Consider the following 21804-nt stretch of genomic DNA (forward strand, 5'->3'; position numbering starts at 1 on the left):
CCATTAAGGATTAGCAGAAATAATATTACAAATTATATCTATTAAACCAATTTGAATCCTTCCTTTATATTTACATTTCTATTTAAGCATATCCCCGCTATTTCCTCTCTTCAAATAAATATTTTTAAGAAATCATTACCGAGTGCTTTTTTCTCCCAAAAATCTTTCAAGTCTTCCAATAAAGTTCTAACATTTATTTTCTCATATTCTCTGTCTCCTTGCTTAAAAATATTGGCATCTTTGTCAAGTCCCTTTTGTAATTCAAGTATGGGAACTGTTATAAATCCATAGTTTTAAAAAAGTACACATCACTCTTCTGATTTATTGTTTGTATGTCATTCTTATTAAATTATCTTCCAATTTCATTTGTAAAGCCATTAGTTTCATCTTTTTCCTATAATTATAAAATAAATAATTAAAAAACCTCTATATAGTTTTTAAAATCAACCAAGTCAATTCCAATGTTATTCAATTGTTTGTTCGTCTTCAATAATATCTTCTGATTCTTCTGTAAAGGTAAATAACTTTAAAACTTTCTGCACCCATTCATCAAAAATACAAATGTCTGGACTCTTTTTTAAGTAGTATTCAAGCTGGATATAGTACAGAAAAGGAACTGGTGATTCTCACTGATCACTTCTATTGAGATATAATAATAATAATAATAATAATAATAATAATAATAATAATAATAATAATAATAATAATAATGATGATGATGATGATGATGATGATGATGATGATGATGATGATAATTTGGAAGGGACCTTGGAGGTCATTTAGTCCAACCCCCTGCTAAGGCAGGAAACCCTATACCATTTCAGACAAATGGCAGTCCAGTTTCTTCTTAAAAACTTCCAGTGTTGGAGCATTCACCACTTCTGGAGGCAGGTTGTTCCACTGGTTAGTTGTTCTAACTGTCAGGAAGTTTCTCCTTAGTTCTAGGTTGCTTCTCTCCTTGACTAGTTTCCATCCATTGCTTCTTGTCCTGCTTTCAGGTGCCTTGGAGAATAGCTTGGCTCCCTCTTCTTTGTGGCGGCCCCTGAGATATTGGAACACTGCTATCATGTCACCCCTCACCCTTCTCTTCATTAAACTACACATACCCAATTCCAGCAACCGTTCCCTATATGTTTTAGCCTCCGGTCCCCTAATCATCTTTGTTGCTCTTCTCTGTACTCTTTCTAGAGTTTCGACATCTTTTTTACATCGTGGTGACCAAAACTAGATGCAGTATTCCAAGTGTGGCCTTACCAAGGCATTGTAAAGTGGTATTAGTACTTCACGTGATCTTGATTCTATCCCTCTGTTAATGCAGCCTAGCACTGTGTTGGCTTTTTTGGCAGCTGCAGCACACTGCTGGCTCATATTTAAGTGATTGTCCACTAGGACTCCGAGATCCCTCTCACAGTTACTACTATCGAGCAAGGTACCACCTATACTATACCTGTGCATTTGATTTTTCCTGCCTAAATGCAGAACCTTACTTTTTTCACAATTGAATTTCATTTTGTTAGATAGTGCCCAGTGTTCGAGTCTGTCCAGATCCTCCTGTATCTTAAGCCTATCTTCTGGAGTATTGGCTATTCCTGCCAGCTTGGTGTCATCTGCAAATTTGATGAGTTCCCCATCTATCCCCTCATCCAAATCGTTGATATGGATGAGGGGACTGCAAGTGAGTTAGTCAATTCCCTTTGCTCTGCACGTAATCATTAGTTGGGGTACAGTATCATCAGTGCTAATTGTACGCAACTTTACATTGCTACCTTGGGCTGTAGGTAAAAAGCTCTTGACAACTTTGTTTGGTACTTGGAGATTAGCAGGGTCTTTATGAGGCTGAACTGAACCCAAACAATGCAGAAGCTTTTCATCAATACAAATGTTAACTTCAGGTGAGCAAGCTCAGCATGAAAGTCTTTCTACACTGGAAGCTACATTGAAAGCTTCAGCTATAATGGGAGCTTAAGTAACTCATAATCTTATTACCACCCAGTTATACCACTACTGTTATATATCATAGTAACATCAGGCTGCTTTAATATACAGTATCAGACTGCTTTTAAAAACTATTCAGAAGCTGCAATTAGTCTACAAATTATGTTTCTGTGTGTTTGTTTGTGGAATGCCCACATTGCTTGCTTATATAGCACTTCGTTAGGATTTAGTTTCTGAAAGTTCCCACCATAATACAATAGTTAGACTTGAAGGTGATGCATCCTTTATAATTTCATGTCATTATGGCACTATTAAGACAGTGTCAATAATTGTGTGGCTGAAATGTTCCTGTAAACGTGTAGTTTTAAAAATCATGAATCCTTTCCTCATTTCAAACTGCTAACTCCATTTGGATCAAACTATTAGAGTTTTCAATGGGAACCAGAGATCCAGAGATTTATGATGGAAGTTTGTGAGCTGCCTGTCAGAATTGATGTGAAAACAGCTGTTCTCTGAAAATTCCAATTGAGAAAGAATAAGGAGACATGATCTTTCTATTTCTCATTAGAAAACAATGCTAGCAAATAACCTTAATATTAACATTCTACCTCTTGTCTTTGGAAATGAAACTATTTATATGAATAAGATATCCAATGAATAAGATACTTTGTAAGCATTTCAGCACTTGGCCTTTGGGACTGTCATCAGAAATGTAACTGTTCCCTTAGTAGCATCTCTTTCTCCTGTTTTACAAGGTCTTTTCCGCATACTATTACAATAGGTAAGCTCTCTCTTACAGAGTAATCTAAAACTTCCAAATGAGCCCACATTCTGAAAAGACAAATATCCCTTGAGACTTGAACACCTCGACAGACTTGAACACTGGGCGCTATCTAACAAAATGAAATTTGGCTTCCAGTTCGCACGCGCGGCGCTTCCAGACGTGCAGGGACAGTCTCCTGCTGTCCGTTTCTTTCTTGTTTGGAGGGCCCTGAAAAGGGTCAAAAATTGCCCTGGAGGGGCGATTACCAAGAGGAGGACTTCCCTGCAATCGCAGAAGGGTGGCATCCCTTGCTGGAATCCGGGATCATCTCCTTTGGCCCAAAGAAGAAGAGACAGGCCATAAAGATGAGCGATCACTAAGCCGCTCCCTGCCGAAAGCCAAAAGTACTACCTAGCACTAAGAAGCAATCTGGAGGACCTGGGTGAGCTTTTACCTTCCCTATTCCCTTAATCATCTTCCTGTGGGACCTTCCTGAAAATCTCCTTCCCCATTTTTTGAGAAAACGGCGAATATCTACTTTGGGAACAAATCTTAAAGCCTCAAAGTCACAAAAGAAATCCAATTAATGCAGCAAATAATTTAAGCAATTTTAGCTGTATTTACTAAAAAGCTTCTATTTGTTGCTGGGGACTCACTATCCTATTCTCTCTTTAAACTGTGAATTAAAGAAAAAAAATGGACTAATCCTACAAAAGTTATATATTAATTTGGAAAAAGAAAAAGAAAAAGAAACCCTCTTACATTGCATGTTATATGTTATTGATGACATTTTGTGGCGAAACCTGGTACAGCAAGTAAATATCCTTTTTCTTTTGTGAGAGCTGACTGAATAATAGAGCTGTCCTTGAAGATAAGTGTGGGAACACCTGGCACTGAATACAACTCTTCAGGAGGTGGAAAATCTTTGACTATTATTAAAACAGCCTCCATGGAAGATTTAACTGTAAACAACAACAAAATGGATGAATACATCCCACCACTTGATTATAAACTAATACTGGATATGATCTTGGCAATGACAGAGCAAATTAAAGCCAAGCTGCAAGAAAGATCTGAAAATTTAAAGCCACCAAATCAAACTCTGACTGTAAATGAGGAAAAGATAACCCAAAACCAAATAGAAGAAGTGGAAACTAAAACTAAAATTGGAGATTTCAAAGAACAACAAAAGCAACCTACAGAAAACCTTAAAGTCCAAACTTTAATAGCAACTACAAAACTTACAAGCCAAAAAGTAACAGCACCCGAAGAAAGCAACACCAAGAGTGAAGACACTAAAGGTCTTCAAATACACTATATTGAGAATTCAATTAATCAAATGTCAAACATAATACCAGCTACTACTTTCTACCTAACCCAGACAGAATTGGAAGAACAAAAAGATTTGACTGATTTAATGACAATTATATTATATCAACCAACAAAAATCGAACTACCAAAGCAAAAATACAATGGTTACAAAGGGGACATTTTCCTTGCAAAACTGACATTTGGATAGGCTCCCTGGTTTCAAATAAGGGGTCTAGGAAGAAAGGAAGATACATTTGAGAATTTAAAGATGTCAAGAGGGAAGTATGATTGGCATAAACTGGTGCGCCAGTTGCGGCCCTATTTGGACCGGGATGCCCTACGCACAGTCACTCATGCACTCGTGACCTCTCGGATAGACTACTGCAATGCTCTCTACATGGGGCTGCCCTTGAATACCACTCGGAGGCTCCAGCTGGTGCAGAATGCAGCCGCGCAAGTTGTGATGGGGGTCTCCCGATACTCCCATGTAACACCTCTGCTCCGTGAGCTGCATTGGCTTCCAGTTGTCTTCCGGGTGAGATTTAAGGTGCTGGTGATGACCTATAAAGCCCTAAATGGCATGGGTCCGGGTTATTTACGGGAGCACCTTTTGCCGGCGTTAACTTCCCATCGCCCTGTGTGCTCCCACAGAAAGGGCCTCCTCAGGGTGCCGTCAGTCAGGGAATGTCAACTGGCGGCCCCCAGGGGGAGAACATTCTCTGTGGGCGTGCCTGCCCTCTGGAATTAGCTTCCGGTTGAGCTCCAGATGGCTCCCGACCTTCGCTTGTTTCGCCACGACCTGAAGATTTGGCTATTTGAACTTGCGGGCCTGGACTGAGGGACTGGGATTTTAGATTTTAAATTTTAAAAACTTTAAATTTTAGTATGTGTTTATTGTTTAGGGCTATTTGATTTAATCTCATTTTAATTTTTATACATTATGTGTTGTTTATAGTGTTTTAATTGCCCTGTACATCGCCCTGAGTCCTTTCGGAGAGGGGCGGTATATAAATCCAAATAAATAAATAAATAAATAAAAGGAAGGCAAGAGTTAGATTTAAAAGACTGAATGTTTCTTTTTTGGGATTCCTAAAGATAGAGTATAAAAATATCTTTTTATGGATTAAGAGGAATCTCTAAAAAATATCACTGATTTTACATTTAATTTTCAGATTTGTAAAGGAAATATAACTCCAAACTATATTATAGAATTTGGAATAACATATCAAAAGATGGTATTTTAATAATTGATGTACAGTTAAGATGCTTTATAGAATATTCAGTGGCTATTTTTGAACTATAGTATAGAATCTAGAATTTTATATATAAAAGATAGCATTTTAATAATAGTTGAACAGTTAAGGCAAAAATATATTTCTAATAACTGGTGATTTGCTAAGATGAAAATTAGACTTTAATGGTAAAACATAAAAATGTTTTGTAATGAACAATATAAATTTTGTAGACAAAAGAATTATTCTTTATTGAAATAGGGAATTGTGGGTTACCCAAAATTAAGCTTTTTTCTATATACTATAGGCTATTCTAGAATATCCTATTGAAATTAGATAAAATTTAAAAACAGGATATTGATATGTATTAGTGAAAATATATTTTGAATTTTGTTGATTGATTAGGTTATAACTAGAAATATACTAACTTGCTTATTTTGACTATGTAATCACTAAGGGAATTAGAGAGGGCATCTCTGTTGATGTAACCTGACCTATTTACTAATGGCTATTTCTTATTTTAATTACCCAACCACCATATTGTTTCACAAATACATGTACATGTAAATATTAAAAATCAATAAAACTTGTTTTTTAAAAAATGAAATTCAGTGGTGAAAAAAGTAAGGTTCTACATTTAGGCAAGAAAAACCAAATGCACAGGTATAGTATAGGTAGTATAGTATAGTAGTAACTGTGAGAGGGATCTCGGAGTCCTAGTGGACAATCACTTAAATATGAGCCAACAATGTGCTGCAGCTGCCAAAAAAGCCAAAACAGTGCTAGGCTACATTAACAGAGGGATAGAATCAAGATCACGTGAAGTGTTAATACCACTTTACAATGCCTTGGTAAGGCCACACTTGGAATACTGCATCTAGTTTTGGTCACCATGATGTAAAAAAGATGTTGAGACTCTAGAAAAAGTACAGAGAAGAGCAACAAAGATGATTAGGGGACTGGAGGCTAAAACATATAAGGAACGGTTGCTGGAATTGGGTATGTGTAGTTTAATGAAGAGAAGGGTGAGGGGTGACATGATAGCAGTGTTCCAATATTTCAAGGGCTGCCACAAAGAAGAGGGAGTCAAGCTATTCTCCAAAGCACCTGAAGGCAGGACAAGAAGCAACAGGTGGAAACTGGTCAAGGAGAGAAGCAACCTAGAACTAAGGATAAACTTCCTGACAGTTAGAACAATTAACCAGTGGAACAACCTGCCTCCAGAAGTGGTGAATGCTCCAACACTGGAAGTTTTTAAGAAGAGCCTGGACTGCCATTTGTTTGAAATCGTATAGGGTTTCCTGCCTGAGCAGGGGGCTGGACTAGATGATCTCCAAGGTCCCTTCCAACATCATCATCATCATCATCATCATCATCATCATCATTATTATTATTATTATAAAACTTTTATTTATAAAACATGAAACTCAGTCAACTGAATACTCAAATTGAGCACAATGTTTGACACGGGTTGCTGCCAGCATCCCAGGTATCAACCAGGTATCTCCTTAAAATGTAAGATGTTTCGAGTAGTGCAGGTTTTTTTAGCTTTGCTGGACTTATTGCAGGAAGCTACAATTTCTTTTTTTTTATTAAAGAGTTTTACAAAAAAAATTTTTTACAATAACCGTGCTGCTGTTATCAAATTCAACATCAAATTGGTTTCTTTAACATCACAATCTACAACAATGCCCAATAAAAACAATTGCGGAGAGAACTTTATCTTTCTCTTAAAAATCTTTTGAATGTTCCACCAAATTTTAACCCAAAAAGCTTTTATATTTCTGCAAGTCCACCACATATGAAAATAGGTGGCTTCTAAACTACCACATCTCCAGCATTTAGACTGTAAGTTAGGATACATGTTAGACAACCTTTTGGGATCCAGATGCCATCTATAAAACATTTTATAAAAATTTTCTCTTAAATTTTGAGCCTGAGTAAATTTAACATTTCTAACCCAAATTACCTCCCAAGTATCCAACGGAATTGGTTCCTGGATATTTTGTGCCCACTTTATCATACAATCTTTAACTAATTCTGTTTCCAAATCCAATTCAATTAAAACATTATATATCCTCTTTATATGTGTACAATTTAAATCTCTAATTTGTTAGGAAGCTACAATTTCTTGATGTATTTTGCAAAGTTTTTGGACATAGTTCCCAGTGCCCTGATGACAATGGGTATCACTGTTACACGTTTCATCCATAATCGCGCAATTTCGATGACCAGGTCATGTTGTTGTTGTTGTTGTTATTGTTGTTGTTGTTGTTTATTTTTTTTATTACATTTATATCCCGCCCTTCTCCGAAGACTCAGGGCGGCTTTTACAAACTTAGCAGTAGCCTTCATTCTATGTATATGCCTGCTTATTAGGGCTGTTGTTGTTGTTGTTGTTGTTGTTGTTGTTATTATTATTATTATTATTATTATTATTATTTCTATAAAGCTGAAAAAGGTAGAAGGAAATACAAGAAGACAATGACAACCAGCAACAAGGTGATAGATTCAATTAAAGTACTGAAAAATGCCCTGCAGATAATATACTGTACCTATGTGGTCACTAAGAGTTAACACTAAGTTAGGACACATAAGCAAGCCAGCTTCTGAGAAGTTTTTTATATAGAATAGCCAGGCAAACAAACCAGTTCTTTGTTATTGTTGGACGTCTTTGTTTAGGGAGCTAGAGTAGATTTACCAAATAAACAAACAAACAGAAAACAAAATATTGTTCTCCTAAGAAAGTTGGCACCATTTATCATAGTCATTTAGTGCTCAAGAATAGCATTGCATATACATATATTTATTTGCATATTCTTATATATACATGCAAAATGAAAAGCATACACAGATGTAACATTAATAGCTAGCACATGTCTCTCTTGCAGCTTGAAAATTTTGCCCTTTTCTTTATGGATGAAACTCCAAATGAACTGTTTACAACTGTCCAGTTAAAGGAATGACAAGAAACAGATAAAATTGTGTTAGGGTAATTTTAGCTCGTAGAATGCCAATTAATATTTCCTGGAATAGATTTCAGTATATATAATGTGTCTCCTACTCTTAGGAATAATCACCAGAAATAACCAAGGCAACAGATTCATCTGCTAAACAGCATGATTTTTAAAAAAACTAAATAAATAAGTAAATACATACATACATACATACATACATACATACATATATACATACATACATACATACATACATATCTATGTCAGGAAAAATTTATTTGGTACTATTGTTGGGAGAGTTATATTTGAACTATATTGATATAGCCAGTTACTAGCATAATTATATGTCTCACTCTAGAGTAGGGACATCCTCCTTGTGGTCCCCAGATGCTTTGTGCAGCTCCCAAAATACAGTAGTTTTCTATTGACCATACTTCTTTTGACTGATCAGGGTTGAGGTCCTGAAAACTACAGGCCTCTACTCTAAATAGAAGGATTTCATTTTAACATTCACTGTAATGTTTCCTGGTTAGGAAACCAGTAAAATATATGACATCTTTGCAAGATACATCATGGCTGTTTTTTTGTCAGATGATCCAGCAATTAAAGGACAAGCTTAAATAGTTCAAAGCAGCCATCTCTATTGTATGCCAAGGCATCTTTTCATATGGTGGCTGACCAATATCATTTTTAAAGGAGAGAGAGAGAGAGAGAGAGAGAGAGAGAGAGAGAGAGAGAGAGAGAGAGAGAGAGAGAGAGAGAGAGAGAGAGAGAGAGAGAAAGAGAGAGGGAGGGAGGGAGGGAGGGAGAGAGAGAGAGAGAGAGAGAGAACTATTGTATGGATGAGAGGTTTTAAAAGATAATCTAGGAATCTTCAGTCTCTGAAAGCTTTAAGATGTCCTACATATTAAATTCAAAACAGGTTATGTTTACTTCATCTGGTCTATGGAGGACAAAAAGAAAAGTTGCATCCCAAAATATTATACCTAGAAAAACACATTAAAACTTAAACTAGGAATGAAAACCCAACATTATTAGGCCAACTCATAATGAAAGTAATAATAAAATAATAAAATTAGTAACATGGCCTTTCATACGAGTGTGTCAAGATCATGTTTATCATTCAAATTTTATCTTTGGCCATTTTCTATTAAAATTTCACACAACAAAGTAGCACTTGTTCATGGTAATTATTAATTTAATATACATTTTTAACTCTGTAAGCTTATAAATTTGTCTCAGTTACTGTTATATATTATCATTCCTCTATATAACCAAAATATTTTTTTTCCAAGAACCTGGCAGAGAATTAGTTGTAGATCCTGAGACAATTCAGCATATTTTAGTAAAATAAACCAGTAATGGTAATTAATTTACAGGCCATTACAAAAATAATAGAAGCAATGTGTGTCTTTAAAATGTTTCATAATCAGGTATAAATAGAAATATTTTTATATTGCAAGAAAAACTCTTTTCTATCATTAAATTTTTGGAAGCTAAATTAATGAGTTTATACTGATCTACTAAAAATTACTCTAAGATCTGTCAATAGAGCCTGATGATAAGTTGGCCGTGGTGAATTGGCCATGGTGAATTGACCATGGCAAGTTGGCCATCGCGAGTTGGCTGCAACATATTGTCCCATTCGGCCCAGAATAGCCCTATTAGGGAAGTTTCTCTATACATTTTCTGTACAGTTGACCATTTAGATAAAAATAGATGCTATTAAAACAGATGATCTTTTGTCATATTGTGGTCAGGTGAGATATAGCAGCATTTATTTTTGTGATTTCTTCTAAAGTAGAATGAAATAACAGCTATATCAACTATTTATTACTAATCATAAATCAAGCCTATTATTGGGACATTTAGTGAATGATAGGAATGAATGGGCTTCCAGTTTTGTGCAGTAGTGCAGGAGCTGAAGGATTGCAGGACTCTGCAGCCTACAGCTGTTTTTTTTTCTGTTTGGGGACCCTAAATGGGCCTATACTCTCTCACCCCAGAGAGACGAAAAAGGAGGGGTGCCCCACTGACCTAGAGAGATGGTGGTCAATCCAGTTGTCCAGGGAAAGCCATCCAGAAACCAGCAGAAGAAAGGCTAGCTTCGCTCCAGAGTGTAGCCAAGGCTACAAGCAGCTGAAACCAAAAAGCACTAATTTAAGCTTGATTGTAAACAACAGATTTGGAACTGGGTAAGAATATTTATTCTCTCTCTTCTACTTCATAATTGTTTTCCTAGGAAAAAAAAACCAAAGAAGCAAAAATCCTCCAAAAGTGAGAAGGAGGAGGACTTTTGTTCTACCCTCCCACAGACAAAAGCGGTGAATTAAATTTTTATGGGGGACAAAAATACATTGAAATGAAATGAATATAAGACTTAAATTTGGATAAGTTTGAAATTGGTGGAATTAGTTAAGATTTTCTTTTTAAAAGACTATTGATGAAAACAAGAAAGTAAGTGCTTGTTTTCAAAACTGAAAAATGAACTGGTGCTGACATCTAGTGGTGGATGAAAATATACAATTGTAGTTGCTCTGATACAGGAATTGGCAGAAAGCCCAGAAAAAGATAACTTGTGACCTTCAATGTTTAACTAATCAGAGAACAGCTGTAACAAAGAAAAGAAAATATTTTGGGCTATAAACCTTAGGAAAAAACTGATCTTCCTGGATTATAAATACTTATTGAACTGTGACTCTAAAACTGTTTGCAGAGAAAGGAAAACTTTGATTTTGGCTATAATGGAACATGGAACATGGATCACAGAACATGGAACATCAGAATATCAAGAGGAAATGTATGCTATGTTGCAACTAATAGAAAAGACAATGACTTCAAACCACAAGGAAATTAAAAACAACCTTGAAAATGTAAATTAACACATCTTCAATTTAACTTCACAACAAGAAAATTCTCAGAAAATAAAAAGAGAGCGTTCAAATAAAGCAGACAACTGGACATAAGCCAGAGGAAAGAGATTTAAAAGTGGAACCCAACAATGGAAGGAATTATGACTTAATCCAGGCGGAGAAAATCTTGCAAGAAATAATGGATATGGAAAAGATAATCTACATTTCAAGATTGCAAAATAAGTCTGAGGACAAGAAAAAGGATACAACAAAATGGATTTTAGGGCTATCAGGAGAACTATGAGAACTTGAAAGACAAAAAATGATAAGAGAAATTAAGAGAGAAAGAAAGAAAAAGATTTTCAATGAATACAAAGGGGTGAAACATTCCTACAAAAACATTTTACTTGACCAGTCTCTTGTACCTACAACAACATATACAAGACTTGTGGTCCAGCAGAGCATACTGATTAGGAAAGATGTTTGGCAAAAAAAAAAGGCTAAAGTTAGAATTAAGAAATTAGATGATGGGATTTATCAGATTTATCTAAAGATTAAACACCTGTTTGAATATGGTTAAATAAATAGAAAAATTACGGATATAAATTAATTTTAGTTTAAAAGTAACATAATATGTTTTATGATATGAGAAATTAAACATTTGTTTGAATATGGTTACCGGTAAATAAGATTAAACATTTGTTTGAATATGGTTAAAAAGAATAGAAAATTTTTGGATATAAATGTATTTTAGCTTAAGAGGGACATGTTTCTCAAGTAGTATATTATTTCCTTCTCTTTTTTCTTTTCTTTTTTTGTTTTTGTTTTAAGATATGTAAAATTGTTGGGATGGCTTGTATGAGGAAAAAAGATTTAAATACTTAAATGTAATTAACTCATAGTAAACTCATGGTAAAAATGTTTTGAACATTGCGTGGAAAACAAATCTAAATAATAACTTTGAAAACAGGATTTATGACAAAGTAATTAAGATGATCCATTAGAAAAGGAGCTTTATATTCATGTGATTGTTACTTGTAGAAATCCTATAAAAATGTTTATATTCAATTGTTATCTATCAAAATACTAAGAGATGTACTAATTTAAGGCTGATAAAAGAGAATATTATTGAAAGAAGAGAAAATCAAGGAAAGCTACTATGTGGAATATGGAATTATAGAAATTAATTGTTATTGAATGTTTTTAAATATAAACCCAGATAACACACTGTTTATCAAATATTAAGGTGATTATGTCAAAAATTAATAAAATAAATTAAAAAAGGAATGAATGACTGTCAATGTTTATGTTATGGAAATAATTCTTTGTGTACAACAAAAATCCATTATAAGAATGTTCAATTATACCATCAATTGTTCTATCTTTCTGTTTGTAATTAAATAGTTCTTTGCCACTACACACCCATGTCCAATAAATATAAGGTGATTTAAAGCATGCAATGGATATAAATTTGAATATCAATTTTTGGTTTGTTAGGATTTATTTATTTCAATTTCACAATTGACATACAAGACCTATGGTTACATGGCCAACAATATAATAAACACAGCAAAGCCTAAAACAAAGTCGATGATGATGATGATGATGATGATGATGATGATGATGATGATGATATTACCAATATGGATAATGCATTTGAAAATGAATCTTCTGTATAATAAATAAAGACCAGCTATGTTTAATTTAGTGGTGTTTAAGTGCCAAGATTACAGGGCTGGGATAAATAAAACCTTCCTGAAGCAAGTAAAATGACACTTATAATTGATTTTACAGTTTTATTGTGTTTTTAATAGTTTTACCACCCCTGCTTATTTGTCCTATTCTAATTACGCTTAATGGGAAAGTTGGCTGGATGGTGCATGCAGAAATATTAAATTCCCTCTTTTTCAAGGATACTGTTTGTTGTTTTCTGTACACTCGTGCAGAAAAAGGTATTTCCTAGTTTAGTTGAATTCTCCAAACATGGATGGAAGGTTTAACTGGGATAACTTCAGATTTTCTAAGGGCAAAGCCCAACAATGTGTATCTGAGGCCAACAAAGAGACCATTCTCAGAAGGAAATAATTTTCTCATTCCTTTTGGCCCATGTTATTTTTAGGTGGTCCTTGACTTACAGCAATTCATTTAGTGACTGTTCAAAGTTACAATGGCACTGAAAAAAGTGACCTATGACCAGTGGTGGGATTCAGCCAGTTCGCACCACTTCAGCAGAACCGGTAGCTAATTTTTTGTTGCCCAGGCCCAGAATAGACTTCTGGAAGCGGCATCCACACAGAGAATCGGTTGTTCACATATTTGAATCCCACCACTGCCTGTGACTGTTTTTCACACCTACGACCATTGCAGTATCCCCATGATCACCTTATCAACATTCAGACGCTTGGAAACTGACTCATATTTATGACACTTGCAGTGTCCCAGGGGGTCATGTGATCACCTTTTGTGACGTTCTGACAAGCAAAGTCAATGGGGAAGCCAGATTCATTTAACAACTGCAATGATTCATTTAACAACTGTGGCAGGAAAGGTTGTAAAATGGGGCAAAATTCACTTAACAAATGTCTCACTTAGCAACAGAAATTTTTGGGACTATCTGTATTAGCAACATTCTTAAAATCAGCATACAGTCCTAGGTTTATAGCAACTTACATTATGAAAACTTAAGCAGCTGAAGCACTTTTGCATGTTAATTGCAAATTAAGAAATCTTCAGTCTTCTTCAAACTGTAGTATTAAAATAAACTTGGATTATAAATTCATATAAAGCTGCTGCAATCTGATTGATTTTTGGACATTTAATCACTTATACAAATGCTTTTGCATTTTATGCAAAAAAATGGTGAATTTTTTTTTTAAAAAAAGTTGAAACCTAAATGATAAAAAATGGAAAGGGCTTTCAATAGAGAGTGGCATACTCTCCAGTATGCTTCAGATTTCAGGGAAATGAGATTCAGATGAAATGTGTTCCATCAACATAATAGTTGACTCACACATCACTTCTATTGTATGGATTTCTCCCTGAGTATATACAGTACACAGCTAGGAGTAGATGCACTAAATGTGTGTGATTAAATTGTATTGATTAAAAATGACAGAGGTCAGTAAGAACAAAATATTGGAATAACTGGAATGTTCAGAAATGTTACTGATGTTGTTTCTGATTATGACAGTTATCAAATTCATTCCAACATGGTTTTGGGAGGAGTTCAAGTTGATCTCTAATGCCTTACTTGTATGAACCGTTGTGTTACAAAGAGAAGTGGCTTTGATGGGATGCAACAGCTGTCAAGATGTTGAATGTTTGTGTCAAGAATCATCATGTTACAGCTAAACTTCACTACACTGCAACATGTTTGTACTGCTTTGTTAGCAAAAAATGACTGCCTGAAGACATGCTATATAGAAAAGACATCAACCCCCCCCCCAAAAAAAAGCTAAATCATAATTGAATGCAGCTTGTTCATTCGCAGGACTATGTAAAACCATGTAAAGAGAAAGTAGGTTTTTTTTTCCTTCATTGATCTTTTCCAACCAATGCTCATTCTGAAAATACACCAATGGCCATTTTCTATAGGCAATAGACAGAAACTGAGTACTTACCACTATTGTGTCTTAAGATTCTTTTTTAAAAAATATATATATGGACATTTGATAGTGGAAAGATGAACAGAACCAGACTTCATTTTATCTTCATGCTGGCACTGTTGCAAAATCAGCTCTGCTTATATGGCTCTATTGCTGAGATGGCAAGTTTATCTTCGCTTGCCTAGGATTTTTTATGCAAGTATTCCTTGACTTGCAACAGTTTATTTAGTAACCATTCAAAGGCACTGAACAGAGCTACTTATGACTATTTTTCACACAAGCATTGCTGCAACCCTATGGTCATGTGATCAAAATTAGGATGCTTGGCAACCACACTTACATTTATGACAGCTGCATGGCCCAGGGTCATGTGATCATCTTTTGCCATTGACAAGCAAAGTCAATGGAGAAACCAGTTTCACTTTAATACTATGTTACTAACTTAACAACTGCCGTGATTCACTTAGCGACTATGGCAGGAAAGGTGATAAAATGGGGCAAAACTCACTTAGCAACAAAGGTTTTGAGCTCAATTGAGCTCGAGGACTTCCTGTACCTGTTTTTATAACATTTATCTTTTAATGTGCATGTTTACATGTTTACATTTGTTTTATTTTTATCTGATTGTTGTACACCCAGAGTTGCTTTTTATGAAATGGGCAGGTATACAAATTTGATTAATAAATGAATAAATAAATTATCACTGGAATGCTCAGATTAATATTCACCCGAATTGGTGGCAGAACTGTAGAAATCTAGGGGATATTAACAAAGTTGGCAAATAATTTTTGTGATAAATAACTAAGTGGGTAAGAGCAATTTGTTCAATTTTAGACCAAAATAAGAGACAAATAGAGGATGTTTACTAGAAGCCAAATACTTTTTCTAGAAAAAGAGAGTGAAGATAAACATGTTTAGAAAATCTATACAAATTTCTGCCAATGTGGCCAAGGACTTGGGGAAAAATAAAAGAAAGGAATCTTGTGCAGGGAATTTCTAAGATTATTTTAGCTACCACTTCTTCAGTAATTGGAGAAAATAAAAATTATAAAGAGTTTATAGTAGCGCAATATTGGAAGAAGGAAGAACTGCCGACTATAGAAGAATGGACTTTAAAAGTTTCCAATCTGGCGGAAATGGCAAAGATCTCTGCGTACTTGAAAGACCAGTCGCAACAGAGATATATTGTGGAGTGGAGAAGATGGATTGATTATATCCAGAATAAATATGGGACTAAAAATTTTCATCTAGCATTTGAATAAGCATTGATGTGATATTTAAATTGCTTGTAGTTATTTTATAAGAGTTAAAGTGCGATAGATTTAATATTTTATTGTTGTTGGCATAAGGTAGACTATGATTGGTTGTATTTTTATACCCTGTATTGAGCTCTGGGAAGTCGGGGAGGGGGGAGGGGAAAGGGAGGGAGATGTTGGGGAGGGTTGGGGAGAGGGGAGGGGGTTGGGAGGGGTTTTGTCTTTTTAAAAAAATGTATTGTAAAACTTTTCAATAAAAAAAATTATAAAGAGTTTAGACTAATGAGAACAATGCCGGGGCCATGTGCAGGACAAAAAAGACTTAGGTCTTTAAATTTAAATTGCCCCCAAAATATCTTGTCTGGTCATTATCAGCAATAACAGAGGAGAAACTTTCAGTAGCATTTGGTGACAAAGAGGGGATAAAAGAGACTAGATCATAGCAGAACACTCTCTAAGGCACATAGCTTGAACAGAAATTAGAAGGAAGTCTTATTGTTGACAGGTAATCTTTTTTGGTATTTTCATCCTAGTTTACAGATCTAAAGTCAAATCTCCCTTAAAGTCTAAGGACAGCCATCGGGTTTCTCCTTTAAACTGTTTTTTTTCCAAACTTTGGACCCAATAGAAAAGAAACCTTGTAGTAGTCAGTTAATCTGTTCAACAGTCTAACTATATTTTAGAATTAAAAAAACAATAGACTATGATACAAGTTATCTAGCAATATTAACTAGGTTTCCTCTGAGTTCACTTCTAAATGCACTGCACTACATCTTGCCTCCTTTAACGTCCATTTCCAGGGACTCATCCAGAAATCATACATTCTATTCTAACATTGCACAGCAAAGATACTAAGAATCTCTCAATCCTTTGATTTTTTTCTATTTTTCTTCTCTACTGCAGCTGCATTTTCAACTCACAAGTGGGATACCCTGGTTTTATATGGCACATGTGACAACTGTGCAGGTCTCTATGTCCTAGCAGCTCTCACTGTCTTCAGACCATGCTCATGGCCATACAGTACAGAAAAACAGTACTCCAATTTCTCATCAGAATGTTTTATGTCTATTCACAGTATACAAATTTTCACTACAGTGAAAAAATCTGAAGTGGTGTAAAAGGTTTGTTAAATTAAAATTATATAAGGTAGTACAAGTAGTCCTTGACTTACAACAGTTCATTTAGTGACCATTCAAAGCAACAAGGACACTGAAAAAATGACTGTTTTCCACACTTATTGTTCTGTACCAGCCTGCTACCGGCCCTGCAGAAAAGGCAACCCCTTTATAAACGGCAAGAGGCTGGAATGACGTCTGCCAAATTTATTACTACAAAAAACAAACAAGACACGAACCAAGATACAGGAGCTTTGAAACATTATCTGAGCAGTTGCTTTCAGCAAACCAGCCCTCCCCAAACATTCCCTTTATAAAGAGTTCAGGGCGTGGCCTCTCTCTGCCTCCTTCCGAGAAGCCCCACAGCCTTCCTCTGTTTACTCCTACTTGACTGCCTCCTGCGTCGGGCGTCCTTGAACAGGGCCAGCTGTGGGTCATCTTCATCCACACTGTCAGGCTCACACAGCTGGGTCTCCATGGTGACCAAGTGGGAGGGGCCTGCCTGAGGGCTATTATCAGCAAGATCTTCAACCCCCTCAGCAAGGTCTTCAACACCCTCCTCCTCCTCTGATTCGTCCGACCCAACTGCCGAACCCACAGGCTGACCCTGAATCACAACACTTATGACCATTGTAGCACCCCCACGGTCACGTGATCAAAATTCAGATACTTGAGAAATGAGTCATATTTATGACAGTTGCAGCATCCCAGGGTCATGTGATCACCTCTTGCAACTTTCTGACAAGCAAAATCAATGGGGAAGCCAGATTCACTTAACCATTGTGTTACTAAGTTAACAATTGCGGTGATTCACTTAACAACTGTGGCAAGAAAAGTCGAAAAACAGGACAAAACTCACTTAACAAATTTCTCACTTAGCAACATAAATTCTGGGCTCAGTTGTGGTCATACATCAAGGACTACCTGTGCATTGATAGTTAAGGGCATGAGGCTAGAAATTGGATGATCAGGAGTACTAGTCCTGCTTTTTGCAAAAAGCCAGTGCTTTCTTTGTAAAAGAAAAAGGTGCCAGAACTCACACATATCATACAACCCGCCTTGCCTACCCTACAAGGTTCTATCCAAAAATGGTGCCGGAACTCCGTTCTGAGCGTTCTATGAGAAAAAAAGCCCTGCAAAAAGCCATGTAGGTATCCTTAAGCCAGTCACACACACTCTCTCTGCTTTAGAAAGGAGATAATGGGGAACCACTTCCCAAAATTTGGCCAAGGAAACTGTAGGGACTAGTGAAGATTAGTGAAGATTAAGCAAACAGTTAATTTAAAAAATCATAGTGCATGCAATGCAAATTATCTATCTGATCTTTTGCATTTCCGTCCCTGAAGGCAGTTTGAAAATTGAAACACACACACACACAAACCCAATCAGAGCACACCTCCACCCCATCAGAACACAGCCAAGCCTCCACCCACAGAACACACCCCCTCTGGCAGTTTAAAAAAGAAAAAACAGCCACTATCACACAGTTCTCCCAGAAGAAGGAAGCTGAAGTCACCAGCCTGAGGATTGACGGATGAGATTTTGTCAAAACATTGCCCTGATACCTCCAATTTTACGTGGGAAAAACCCCGAATGACCAAAGATCTACACACACACACACACACACACACACACACACACACACACACACACACTGTATATATAAATTGGATACTCTCTCCTCCCTTAGTTTTATTTTGTGTTTCTATGGGGATGAAGGGATGCAATAATTCTTGAAGTTTTGTTTTTATTTACTCAATGGGCACTTTAAGGAATAGATGCTTAGCACAACCTATTGGAAAGAATAATGATTTTAAAAATCCCTTAAAGCCTAATGGGTTGAAATAAATGTGTATACTCTGCTGAAAGAAGTAGGCAAATTCTTAGATTTTCAGCTGAAATATAATTTTTTTTATTTTTATTTTTTTTATTTTAATCCCATTTATATCCCGCCCTTCTCCGAAGACTCAGGGTGGCTTACAAGCTTAGCAGTAGCCTTCATTCTATGTATATGCCTGCTTATTAGGGCTTTAACACACACCCCCAAGCGGCATTATTACAAAGTCAGCTTAATTGCCCCCAACAATCTGGGTCCTCATTTTACCTACCTCGGAAGGATGGAAGGCTGAGTCAACCTTGAGCCTGGTGGGATGCGAACCTGCACTAATTGCAGGCAGCTGGTGTTACTTAAGGAGGCATTAGCCCACTGCTCCACCAAGGCTCTGTAGAAATCAATGTCTGTAGAAATCAATAAGTAACATTATAATACTTACAAGTTTGGGCTGATCAGTCTATCACACCAATCAGTCTTTGAACAAAATTGACTGATGGCACAGCACCACTGATGTTATCAGACTTACTCAATAAGAGGATTGGTTTTTATCTTTAAAATCTATCAAATGACATTTATTCATCAAAGCAGGAATTTCTTTTTATTTTCAATTGGAAAGTGAACACTCTTGACTTTTTAATATATGTTTTATATCTTTTGGAATTAAAAAAACCCTTCTGAATTCTTTTGTATTCGACTACAAACAAAAACATTAATCTGACAAAATACAGTACTTTTGCCAGGAGCCCAAATTTTAACTAAAGACAGAACATGGCATCATGATGAATTACTTAATTATTTATCCAAGGATGAATAATACAATACACAGTCTCTTTCATTCTTCATATTGGCTGCCCAACTCAAGACATTCTTCAAGGAAATGGATTATTTATACTGATTTCAGTTTGGCTTCAACCCAGTTTCAAGACTGAATATGGCTTGGTTTATCTGTTTAATACTTTCACTACAGAAAAAAAGCAAGAAAAGTCTTTTAAAAAATTATCTAGCTTCTTTTTCAATATTTTTCAAAAGATAATATTCTGCTATGGCTGTTGGGACAGGATGTGGAATAAACACATTCTGGTGATTCTTCTATTATTTTTGAGACCAGTTCCAGCAATTGACATTATTGCTAATTTAAAATTAATTTTACTATTGGCATGAGCATCCATGGGCACAAATGACAAAACATGATTGTGAAGTAATGATGTAAAGTCTACCCTTATGTACTTGCATCTCTTGATGAAAAATATAAGAATGTAAGTTTCTTTTAAACTTGTACTTGACTCGTATTTTGTCATTTTAATGTCAACATGGTTAGGAATGAATACCTGTGCATTAGATAACCTAACCATGTAATAGCCATATGCTTTGGATTGCTGGATGCAGCATAGTTACAATCTGTATTCTTTGCTATTTAATATCTATATATTCCCCTTCATGGATTACTGCCTTGTCATGGCAAACAGGCTTGTGTAATTCAATGAAGCTATGATCTATGCCGTGCAGGGCCACCCAAGACAGACAGGTCATAGCAGAGAGTTCTGACAAAACGTGATCCACTGGAGAAGGAAATGGCAACCCACTCCAGTATCTTTGCCATGAAAACCCCATGGACAGTACCAAAAGCCAAAATGATATGACGCTGGAAGATGAGCCCCTCAGGTTGGAAGGTGTCCAATATGCTACTGGGGAAGAGCAGAGGGCTAGTACTAGTAGCGCCAGAAAGAATGAAGCGACTGGGCCAAAGCCGAAAGGACGCTCAGCTGTGGATGTATCTGGTGGTGAAAGGAAATTCCAATGCTGTGAAGATTTTTTCTCCATAGGAACCTGGAATGTAAGATCCATGAATCAAGGAAAGCTGGACATGGTCAAACTGAACTGAACTGACTGAACATAGACATCTTAGGAATCAATGAACTAAAATGGACAGGAATGGGTGAATTTAATTTAGATGACCATCAGGTATACTACTTCGAGCAAAAATCCTTCAGACGAAATGGAGTAGCCTTCATAATCAATAAAAGAGTAAGAAAAGCAGTACTGGGATACAATCCCCAAAATGACAGAATGATCTCAGTTAGAATCCAAGGCAAACCATTCAATATCACAGTAGTCCAAGTCTATGCCCCAACCACCGGTGCTGAAGAGGATGAAATTGACCAGTTCTATGAAGCCCTACAGCACCTTATAGAACTAACACCAAAAAGTGATGTCCTTATCATCATGGGGGATTAGAATGCTAAAGTAGGAAGTCAAAAGATAATCAGAAAAACAGGCAAGTTTGGCATTGGAGTACAAAATGAAGCAGGGCACAGACTGACAGAATTTTGTCAAAAGAATATGATGGTCATAGCAAACACTCTTTTCCAACAACCCAAGAGATGGCTCTACACATGGACATCACCAGACAGTCAACACAGAAATCAGATTGAGTACGTGCCCTGCAGCCAAAGATGGAGAAGCTCTATACAGTCAGTAAAAACAAGACCAGGAGCTGACTGTGGCTCAGACCATCAGCTTCTCATTGCAAAGTTTAGGCTTAAACTGAAGAAAGTAGGGAAAAGCACTAGGCCACTCAGGTATGAATTAAATCATATCCCTGTTGAATATACAGTAGAGGTGACAAATAGATTTAAGGAATTAGATCTGATAGACAGAGTGATGAAGAACTATGGACAGAGGTTCGCAACATTGTACAAGAGGTAGCAACTAAAACCATCCCAAATAAAAAGAAATGCAAGAAAACAAAATGGCTGTCTGAGGAAGCTTGGCAAATAGCTGAGGAAAGGAGGGAAGCGAAAGGCAAGGGAGAAAAAGAAAGATACACCCAACTGAATGCAGAATTCCAGAGAATAGCTAGAAAAGATAAGAATGCCTTCTTAAATGAACAGTGCAAAGAAATAGAAGAAAACAATAGAATAGGGAGGACCAGAGATCTTTTCAA

At 36.1% G+C, this 21804-nt stretch overlaps 1 long non-coding RNA gene across 1 annotated transcript in view; it reads left to right on the forward strand.

Annotated features, from left to right (window-relative positions):
* LOC310643071 overlaps positions 1-21804 on the forward strand; it is a 937169-nt gene that overhangs the window by 739915 nt on the left and 175450 nt on the right. Inside the window, exon 2 of the long non-coding RNA XR_014493007.1 lies at positions 836-907. This is a non-coding gene — a long non-coding RNA (uncharacterized lncRNA). The remainder of the gene's footprint in view (positions 1-835; positions 908-21804) is intronic.

Source organism: Vipera ursinii, assembly GCF_947247035.1.
Source record: "Vipera ursinii genome assembly, chromosome: 7".
Classification (NCBI taxonomy): domain Eukaryota; kingdom Metazoa; phylum Chordata; class Lepidosauria; order Squamata; family Viperidae; genus Vipera; species Vipera ursinii.